Consider the following 11,280-nt stretch of genomic DNA (forward strand, 5'->3'; position numbering starts at 1 on the left):
CGGACCGGGGTACCTATGCACCTAAGGCGGTCCTCGCATAACCCCGAGTTCCGAAGCCGGCTCGCTACGTCCACCCACCCGGAGGGGGAGAGACTCACGTCGGCCGACGACGAAAGGTACGAGGCTTCTGCGGTCCATACCTTGAAGGTACCCGCCGGGGGAGGTTTGGCCTCTCGAGTCCGACTCGACAACCGGCCGTGGCCAGGTCACCGTTAATGATCCTTCCGCAGGTTCCCCTACGGAAACCTTGTTACGACTTTTACTCCCTCTAGATGCCCAGGTTCGATCGACTTCCCACCTCAACGAGGCAACCCCCCGGTAAAGGGGCACCTCGGAGATGGTCCGAGGACCTCACCAGGCCATCCAATCGGTAGTAGCGACGGGCGGTGTGTACAAAGGGCAGGGACTTAATCGACGCGGGCTGGTGACCCGCGACTACTTGGAATTCCTCGTTCAAGGGGAAAAGTTACAATCCCCTATCCCCAGCGGGGAAGGCGTTCATAGGATTGCCCAGGCCTTTCGGCATAGGATGGATGCACATGCTGAACCAGCCAGTGTAACTCACGTGCGGCCCCGGGCGTCTAAGGGCATCACAGACCTGTTATGGCCCCGAATCTCATACGGCTTTGCCTTGCCCCGGATCGCTCTAAGAAGTTCGGCCACCGACCGACGAACCCCTCGGGCCGCAAGCCCCCACAGGGACCCAAGGGAGGGCCGTGTAACTTTTTAAGGCACAGGGTCTCGTCCGTTATCGGAGTTAACCAGACGAATCGCTCCACGAACTCCCAACGGCCATGCACCACCACCCACAGAATCAAGAAAGAGCCATCAATCTGTCAATCCTTACCGTGTCCGGGCCGGGTGAGATTCCCCGTGTTGAGTCAAATTAAGCCGCAAGCTCCACTCCTGGTGGTGCCCTTCCGTCAATTCCTTTAAGTTTCAGCTTTGCAACCGTACTCCCCCCAGAGCCCAAAGACTCGTGGTTTCCCTCACGCTGCCCGGCGGGTCATGGTCGCTAGCCTCACGCCGCCGGATCGCGGGTCGGCATAGTTTACGGTCGGAACTACGACGGTATCTGATCGTCTTCGCTCCCCCGACTTTCGTTCTTGATTAATGAAAACATTCTTGGCAAATGCTTTCGCTTTCGTTCGTCCCACACCGGTCAACGAATTTCACCTCTATCGGTGTGGTACGGATGCCCCCGGCCGTCCCTCTTAATCATTGCCCTCGGTCCTTAAAACCCACGAAATAGGACCGTGGAAGCCCCGGAGCCCCACTCCGGAACGACCAGCCGTCCCGAAGGAGAGACCCCGAAGCCCCGCGGAAGGGCCCTATTCCATTATTCCTAGCTCAGTCAGACATGGCACGTGTCGGCCTGCTTTGAGCACTCTGCTTTATTCAAAGTAAACGCTCCGGACCCTCCAACCCACCGTGCACCGCAGTGAAGTACCCAGCTAAGGGCTTCTCCGCGGCCGGCGAGCAGAGGACACCGGCGGGTAGGGACCAGGTCCCAACATCCACCCAGAGACAGGGGGTCACCCCCGAAGGAGCTCCCCACGCCATCCCGGACAGTACAGGGGATCCGAGACCTGTCCCCACATCCAACTACGAGCTTTTTAACTGCAGCAACTTTAGCATACGCTATTGGAGCTGGAATTACCGCGGCTGCTGGCACCAGACTTGCCCTCCAATGGGTCATCACTCACGGACATAGATTGAGTTCATTTCGATTACGCTCCACAGGATCATAGGACCCGCATCGATATTTTTCGTCACTACCTCCCCGTGTCGGGAATGGGTAATTTGCGCGCCTGCTGCCTTCCTTGGAAGTGGTAGCCGTTTCTCAGGCTCCCTCTCCGGAATCGAACCCAGATTCCCCGTTACCCGTGGTCACCACGGTAGGCACGTAGCCTACCGTCGAAAGTTGATAGGGCAGACACTCGAATGATACGTCGCCGCCCCGGAGGGCTTAACGATCGGCCAGAGGTTATCTAGAGTCACCAAAGCGACCCGACCGGAGCCGGGAGGGTTTTTCGGTTCTGATAAATGCACGTATCCGGGGGACAGGGGCCGGGAGAGCATTTCACGCCGACCCCCAGAACCCTTCCAACGCTTCGTTTGCATGTATTAGCTCTGGAATTACCACAGTTATACCAAGTAACGTGTGGAGCGATCAAAGGAACCATAACTGATTTAATGAGCCATTCGCAGTTTCACTGTACCAAAACCCGTGTGTACTTAGACTTGCATGGCTTAATCTTTGAGACAAGCATATAATACTGGCAGGATCAACCAGACCGACCCCCCTTGGATCTCAAACCCCGGACGGGGAAAGAGAGGGGGCGCATGGAGCCCGTGAGAGTGATCTCAGGGGACACCAGCGAAGAGGATCGAACGCGACCCCGCTGTGGGGGTCTGCAATCGACTTGGCAACTTGGAAAACGTATGATTCTCGCCCGGACGGTGCAGGCTAGGGGCCGGGTCCTTCCCTCAAACGGATCCCGACCCTAAGGCACCACCGACGCGGACGTTGAACGGACCTACTGTTGGATCGACCGGCCGACTAAGTCCCCCTCGGAACCGTTCTGGACAAGCGGACATGCCTCTTACGGGCATCCACGAGCCATGGAGGCTGGGAGCACAAGGTGGGGAGGATCGCTCTAAGCACTGTATTTAGGCTTAGAAGCCTGCCCCTGGTGCTCCGCGTATACCGAGCTCGAACGGCCGTGAAGGACAGCCGTTAAGGGAAGAGAATGGAAGAGAATCCTGGCCCCCTCAAAGCGCGAGGAAGTCGGCATAGGTTTTTACGGTACGCCACCACCGGAGCCGTCTGATGTTCAGAAGACGAAGGGTTTTGCCCTCAATCTCGTAAGGTCGAGGGCTCACCACCGAACTTCCAGCCGCGGTCCTTGGTAGGACCGATACGCGGACAAGCCGCAAATCCTGGCCCCCTCGCAGTGCGAGGAGGTCGGCAAAGGTTTACGGTTTCGCCCCCCGGAGCCTACGGAAGTCTGCGTTTAAGAAGACGAAGGGTCGGATCCCGTAGGCCGACCCTGCGAACTTCCAGCCGCGGTCTGTGGAAGACCGATCCGTGTCACCTCTAATGCGCTCTTTGCCTCCGGCCGTTTCCAGCCGGGGGCCCGGTGGTGCGCTCCCACGTCCCGCTCAAAGGAGGGGAAAGGTCGGGAGATCCCACGGACCGGCGGATGACCGCCGGCCAACGCCTCGGGGGGTTACGCGGCCCCGTCGACTCGCGCACGGGCAAATTTATGGGTTTAAAAAGGGGGACAATCCTCATACGTTCGACCCCCCGGTGCCCAGGGAAGTTGACCCTCCCCGGGCAGGCATATCGAACGAATCATCGGTCGGAAAACTCTCTCTTTCGGGACGGGGGAAACCCCTCATACGCTCGACCCCCCATGCCCAGGAATGTTTTACCTTCCCAGGCATACATCGAACGAATCATCGGGGTGGACACAACGGGCTTATAACAATCGACGGGGCGGCCCGTTCCACCCGCCCCACAAGTGGGCAGATGGTCGGTGGCCTATAGACCCACAGGCAGTCCCAATACCACCGTGATACGAGATCCGGGGTTGGGACTTGACCTTAAAGGTACCCGGTCGAGGCGGACCGAGTGGAAGCCACTCGGATTTATGACAGTGGTAGGCCCCACGGACCTTGGGGACCACTCCCCATCGCTCTGCCCGGCACCTGGCTCGGAAACCGGGACTAATTTTGGCAGTAATACGCTATCGGTCTTGGTTCTCATTGGTTCATACACCCAAGATGGGCGAACGTCGAACGCGAACGGGAGCGATCAACGCCCATAACCCCTAATTAGGGGAAGGCGCTGGGTAGATCCCACCTAGTCAGGACCGGCGGGCACCGGCCGTCTCCTTCGGGTGTTTAAACGCATCCGGGGTTCGTGAGGCCCCTTCAACTCGCGCACCGGCCTTAGACTATTATACGGTCCGTCTCTGCGAAGCCAACATCGGGGTATTTGCATGCGCTCTTAAGCTCCGCTCCAACCCCGTGAGGGGAAAGAGTTTCGCCCGGCGGTACGCTCCCGTCCACCACCACCCCCTGTGCCGGGGGGATGGGTTCAGGGAGATCCCACCGAGGCCGGCGAGCACCGGCCAACGCCCTGGGGGTGAGTAAGCCCCTTTGACTCGCGCACGCACAATCAAGCCTTCAACGATCAATGGTTGGTTTAACGACCCGGCGGGCGGCTCCGGCGCCACTCTCCCCCCCGCGAACGAGGGGGGCGGACCGGGGTACCTATGCACCTAAGGCGGTCCTCGCATAACCCCGAGTTCCGAAGCCGGCTCGCTACGTCCACCCACCCGGAGGGGGAGAGACTCACGTCGGCCGACGACGAAAGGTACGAGGCTTCTGCGGTCCATACCTTGAAGGTACCCGCCGGGGGAGGTTTGGCCTCTCGAGTCCGACTCGACAACCGGCCGTGGCCAGGTCACCGTTAATGATCCTTCCGCAGGTTCCCCTACGGAAACCTTGTTACGACTTTTACTCCCTCTAGATGCCCAGGTTCGATCGACTTCCCACCTCAACGAGGCAACCCCCCGGTAAAGGGGCACCTCGGAGATGGTCCGAGGACCTCACCAGGCCATCCAATCGGTAGTAGCGACGGGCGGTGTGTACAAAGGGCAGGGACTTAATCGACGCGGGCTGGTGACCCGCGACTACTTGGAATTCCTCGTTCAAGGGGAAAAGTTACAATCCCCTATCCCCAGCGGGGAAGGCGTTCATAGGATTGCCCAGGCCTTTCGGCATAGGATGGATGCACATGCTGAACCAGCCAGTGTAACTCACGTGCGGCCCCGGGCGTCTAAGGGCATCACAGACCTGTTATGGCCCCGAATCTCATACGGCTTTGCCTTGCCCCGGATCGCTCTAAGAAGTTCGGCCACCGACCGACGAACCCCTCGGGCCGCAAGCCCCCACAGGGACCCAAGGGAGGGCCGTGTAACTTTTTAAGGCACAGGGTCTCGTCCGTTATCGGAGTTAACCAGACGAATCGCTCCACGAACTCCCAACGGCCATGCACCACCACCCACAGAATCAAGAAAGAGCCATCAATCTGTCAATCCTTACCGTGTCCGGGCCGGGTGAGATTCCCCGTGTTGAGTCAAATTAAGCCGCAAGCTCCACTCCTGGTGGTGCCCTTCCGTCAATTCCTTTAAGTTTCAGCTTTGCAACCGTACTCCCCCCAGAGCCCAAAGACTCGTGGTTTCCCTCACGCTGCCCGGCGGGTCATGGTCGCTAGCCTCACGCCGCCGGATCGCGGGTCGGCATAGTTTACGGTCGGAACTACGACGGTATCTGATCGTCTTCGCTCCCCCGACTTTCGTTCTTGATTAATGAAAACATTCTTGGCAAATGCTTTCGCTTTCGTTCGTCCCACACCGGTCAACGAATTTCACCTCTATCGGTGTGGTACGGATGCCCCCGGCCGTCCCTCTTAATCATTGCCCTCGGTCCTTAAAACCCACGAAATAGGACCGTGGAAGCCCCGGAGCCCCACTCCGGAACGACCAGCCGTCCCGAAGGAGAGACCCCGAAGCCCCGCGGAAGGGCCCTATTCCATTATTCCTAGCTCAGTCAGACATGGCACGTGTCGGCCTGCTTTGAGCACTCTGCTTTATTCAAAGTAAACGCTCCGGACCCTCCAACCCACCGTGCACCGCAGTGAAGTACCCAGCTAAGGGCTTCTCCGCGGCCGGCGAGCAGAGGACACCGGCGGGTAGGGACCAGGTCCCAACATCCACCCAGAGACAGGGGGTCACCCCCGAAGGAGCTCCCCACGCCATCCCGGACAGTACAGGGGATCCGAGACCTGTCCCCACATCCAACTACGAGCTTTTTAACTGCAGCAACTTTAGCATACGCTATTGGAGCTGGAATTACCGCGGCTGCTGGCACCAGACTTGCCCTCCAATGGGTCATCACTCACGGACATAGATTGAGTTCATTTCGATTACGCTCCACAGGATCATAGGACCCGCATCGATATTTTTCGTCACTACCTCCCCGTGTCGGGAATGGGTAATTTGCGCGCCTGCTGCCTTCCTTGGAAGTGGTAGCCGTTTCTCAGGCTCCCTCTCCGGAATCGAACCCAGATTCCCCGTTACCCGTGGTCACCACGGTAGGCACGTAGCCTACCGTCGAAAGTTGATAGGGCAGACACTCGAATGATACGTCGCCGCCCCGGAGGGCTTAACGATCGGCCAGAGGTTATCTAGAGTCACCAAAGCGACCCGACCGGAGCCGGGAGGGTTTTTCGGTTCTGATAAATGCACGTATCCGGGGGACAGGGGCCGGGAGAGCATTTCACGCCGACCCCCAGAACCCTTCCAACGCTTCGTTTGCATGTATTAGCTCTGGAATTACCACAGTTATACCAAGTAACGTGTGGAGCGATCAAAGGAACCATAACTGATTTAATGAGCCATTCGCAGTTTCACTGTACCAAAACCCGTGTGTACTTAGACTTGCATGGCTTAATCTTTGAGACAAGCATATAATACTGGCAGGATCAACCAGACCGACCCCCCTTGGATCTCAAACCCCGGACGGGGAAAGAGAGGGGGCGCATGGAGCCCGTGAGAGTGATCTCAGGGGACACCAGCGAAGAGGATCGAACGCGACCCCGCTGTGGGGGTCTGCAATCGACTTGGCAACTTGGAAAACGTATGATTCTCGCCCGGACGGTGCAGGCTAGGGGCCGGGTCCTTCCCTCAAACGGATCCCGACCCTAAGGCACCACCGACGCGGACGTTGAACGGACCTACTGTTGGATCGACCGGCCGACTAAGTCCCCCTCGGAACCGTTCTGGACAAGCGGACATGCCTCTTACGGGCATCCACGAGCCATGGAGGCTGGGAGCACAAGGTGGGGAGGATCGCTCTAAGCACTGTATTTAGGCTTAGAAGCCTGCCCCTGGTGCTCCGCGTATACCGAGCTCGAACGGCCGTGAAGGACAGCCGTTAAGGGAAGAGAATGGAAGAGAATCCTGGCCCCCTCAAAGCGCGAGGAAGTCGGCATAGGTTTTTACGGTACGCCACCACCGGAGCCGTCTGATGTTCAGAAGACGAAGGGTTTTGCCCTCAATCTCGTAAGGTCGAGGGCTCACCACCGAACTTCCAGCCGCGGTCCTTGGTAGGACCGATACGCGGACAAGCCGCAAATCCTGGCCCCCTCGCAGTGCGAGGAGGTCGGCAAAGGTTTACGGTTTCGCCCCCCGGAGCCTACGGAAGTCTGCGTTTAAGAAGACGAAGGGTCGGATCCCGTAGGCCGACCCTGCGAACTTCCAGCCGCGGTCTGTGGAAGACCGATCCGTGTCACCTCTAATGCGCTCTTTGCCTCCGGCCGTTTCCAGCCGGGGGCCCGGTGGTGCGCTCCCACGTCCCGCTCAAAGGAGGGGAAAGGTCGGGAGATCCCACGGACCGGCGGATGACCGCCGGCCAACGCCTCGGGGGGTTACGCGGCCCCGTCGACTCGCGCACGGGCAAATTTATGGGTTTAAAAAGGGGGACAATCCTCATACGTTCGACCCCCCGGTGCCCAGGGAAGTTGACCCTCCCCGGGCAGGCATATCGAACGAATCATCGGTCGGAAAACTCTCTCTTTCGGGACGGGGGAAACCCCTCATACGCTCGACCCCCCATGCCCAGGAATGTTTTACCTTCCCAGGCATACATCGAACGAATCATCGGGGTGGACACAACGGGCTTATAACAATCGACGGGGCGGCCCGTTCCACCCGCCCCACAAGTGGGCAGATGGTCGGTGGCCTATAGACCCACAGGCAGTCCCAATACCACCGTGATACGAGATCCGGGGTTGGGACTTGACCTTAAAGGTACCCGGTCGAGGCGGACCGAGTGGAAGCCACTCGGATTTATGACAGTGGTAGGCCCCACGGACCTTGGGGACCACTCCCCATCGCTCTGCCCGGCACCTGGCTCGGAAACCGGGACTAATTTTGGCAGTAATACGCTATCGGTCTTGGTTCTCATTGGTTCATACACCCAAGATGGGCGAACGTCGAACGCGAACGGGAGCGATCAACGCCCATAACCCCTAACCCTAACCCTAACCCTAACCCTAACCTTTTCCTTTCCCTAAACCTAACCTTAACCCTTCCCTAACCCTAACCTTAACCTTTTCTCTTCCCTAAACCTAACCTTAACCCTTCCCTAAACCTAACCTTAACCTTTTCCCTTCCCTAAACCTAACCTTAACCTTTTCCCTTCCCTAAACCTAACCTTAACCTTACCCTAACCTTAAAAGCCCACCCTACCCCTAACCTTAACACTAAATCTGAAGTAAAACTTTAATCCTGACCCTGAGAAACTAAACCTAAAATCTAAATTTTGATTTGGAGGACTAAGGCTTATCTCTTAGCCTAATCCTGAGCACTAACCCTTAAGACTCTATCCCCTAGACTCAAACTAGAACCCTAAACTTAAAGTTATTAACTTAAGTTTATGTTTGAGTACCCTGAATGGTACCTTTAATCGGATTAAACGCTTTTATTCAGGCCCTAAATTTAAAAATAACCTTAAAAAACAAATTTAAAGACCATATCAGGAGCCCTAAATTTTATTATAAATTGGACTCTTGGCTTAATGGGATGTTTAATGGGAATTGGTGGTGTGCGGAGAGTAAGAGGGGGTGCTTGTGACTTTCATGTGGTAGGCCCGTGCATAACGGGGGACTGGTTGAGCCTAGAAATCCTGGGCCAGCCATTAACCTGGAGGTCTGGGGGTCTTTTTGGACCCTGACCGTAACCCTTACCTAAGCCGCCTGTGCCACCCATGATACGGTTACGGCTCCTCCTTGAGCTCTTTACTTCACCAGTCTCTGATCCTAATAAAAATAAATACTTACCTGTTCTTATTGATGAGAATATGGTAAAAGAGGTAAGGATGAAGTATTCTTATTGATGAGAATGATGGATTTACCTACAGGGGATGATAGTAATTGGATTTATGGGAGTGCAAATTTATATTTATTATCATTTAGGGCAGTTATTTACTCAGAATTTGATAGAGATAGAGGCTGTTGTGCTTGTGAACATAAGTAACTAGTCTTAAAAGGATTATAAAAACAAGATTAAACATCAGAGAGTTGGAAAATACAATACTCACCCATAAACAAAAACAAATATTTACCTGAGCACCTGACCTGAAAAAGAGGAGAATAGACTCACAGAAAAAGGAAATAGAAATAAGAACAAGAAACATTTATCTGAAAAAGAGGAGAATAAACTCACAGAAAAAGATAAGAGAAAGAAAAAGAACAAATAATATTTACTTACCTGAAAGAGAGAAGAAATAAGAACAAATAATATTTACTTACCTACAAGAGGAAAACAAATAAAAAAACAGAAGAATAATAAAGTGAGGGGAACATTCTTATCGAAGAGAATAGTTCATAAAGTATTCAACTATTAAGACCCAGTTTAAGAATCGCTCCTTCCTCCCACATTAGTGGAGAGGTCGCTTGTAATTGGTCTAACGGACCAGGGGGCGGAGCCTCAACCAAGTTTATAAAGGGCTACACAGCCAAAGCTTGTTGAGAGCTCAATGCGAAAGGCAACTTAGCTGGGCAGGTCGAATTACCTCACAATGCAAGTCTAAAAGCCTGATGAAGGATTATAAAAGCCGAAACGTTGCAACTTTGGACTTGCTAAGATAAAAGAAATGCATTTAAAAAGAAACAGTGGGGAATTTAAGCTAATGTGAGTAACTGCTAACCTATCCTTACCTGGGAGGATATGGTCAATTTTTTGAAACACCGGGAATGTCTTTTTAGACATTTCCAACTTAACTTGATTTAAAGTGGAGGCACGAGAGCCCTGATTTTGGGACCGAGCACTTGAATTTACTCCAACACTGAGCTAATCTTTTTTCCTGAGGCTAGCATTAGCTTATAGCTTAACCACAAGCCTCACAACTTTAAGCCTAACCCTTTACCTTTACCCTAAACCTAACCTTAACCTTTTCCTTTCCCTAAACCTAACCTTAACCCTTCCCTAACCCTAACCTTAACCTTTTCTCTTCCCTAAACCTAACCTTAACCCTTCCCTAAACCTAACCTTAACCTTTTCCCTTCCCTAAACCTAACCTTAACCTTTTCCCTTCCCTAAACCTAACCTTAACCTTACCCTAACCTTAAAAGCCCACCCTACCCCTAACCTTAACACTAAATCTGAAGTAAAACTTTAATCCTGACCCTGAGAAACTAAACCTAAAATCTAAATTTTGATTTGGAGGACTAAGGCTTATCTCTTAGCCTAATCCTGAGCACTAACCCTTAAGACTCTATCCCCTAGACTCAAACTAGAACCCTAAACTTAAAGTTATTAACTTAAGTTTATGTTTGAGTACCCTGAATGGTACCTTTAATCGGATTAAACGCTTTTATTCAGGCCCTAAATTTAAAAATAACCTTAAAAAACAAATTTAAAGACCATATCAGGAGCCCTAAATTTTATTATAAATTGGACTCTTGGCTTAATGGGATGTTTAATGGGAATTGGTGGTGTGCGGAGAGTAAGAGGGGGTGCTTGTGACTTTCATGTGGTAGGCCCGTGCATAACGGGGGACTGGTTGAGCCTAGAAATCCTGGGCCAGCCATTAACCTGGAGGTCTGGGGGTCTTTTTGGACCCTGACCGTAACCCTTACCTAAGCCGCCTGTGCCACCCATGATACGGTTACGGCTCCTCCTTGAGCTCTTTACTTCACCAGTCTCTGATCCTAATAAAAATAAATACTTACCTGTTCTTATTGATGAGAATATGGTAAAAGAGGTAAGGATGAAGTATTCTTATTGATGAGAATGATGGATTTACCTACAGGGGATGATAGTAATTGGATTTATGGGAGTGCAAATTTATATTTATTATCATTTAGGGCAGTTATTTACTCAGAATTTGATAGAGATAGAGGCTGTTGTGCTTGTGAACATAAGTAACTAGTCTTAAAAGGATTATAAAAACAAGATTAAACATCAGAGAGTTGGAAAATACAATACTCACCCATAAACAAAAACAAATATTTACCTGAGCACCTGACCTGAAAAAGAGGAGAATAGACTCACAGAAAAAGGAAATAGAAATAAGAACAAGAAACATTTATCTGAAAAAGAGGAGAATAAACTCACAGAAAAAGATAAGAGAAAGAAAAAGAACAAATAATATTTACTTACCTGAAAGAGAGAAGAAATAAGAACAAATAATATTTACTTACCT

The sequence above is a fragment of the Hoplias malabaricus genome, chromosome 2, assembly GCF_029633855.1.
Source record: "Hoplias malabaricus isolate fHopMal1 chromosome 2, fHopMal1.hap1, whole genome shotgun sequence".
NCBI classification, from domain to species: domain Eukaryota; kingdom Metazoa; phylum Chordata; class Actinopteri; order Characiformes; family Erythrinidae; genus Hoplias; species Hoplias malabaricus.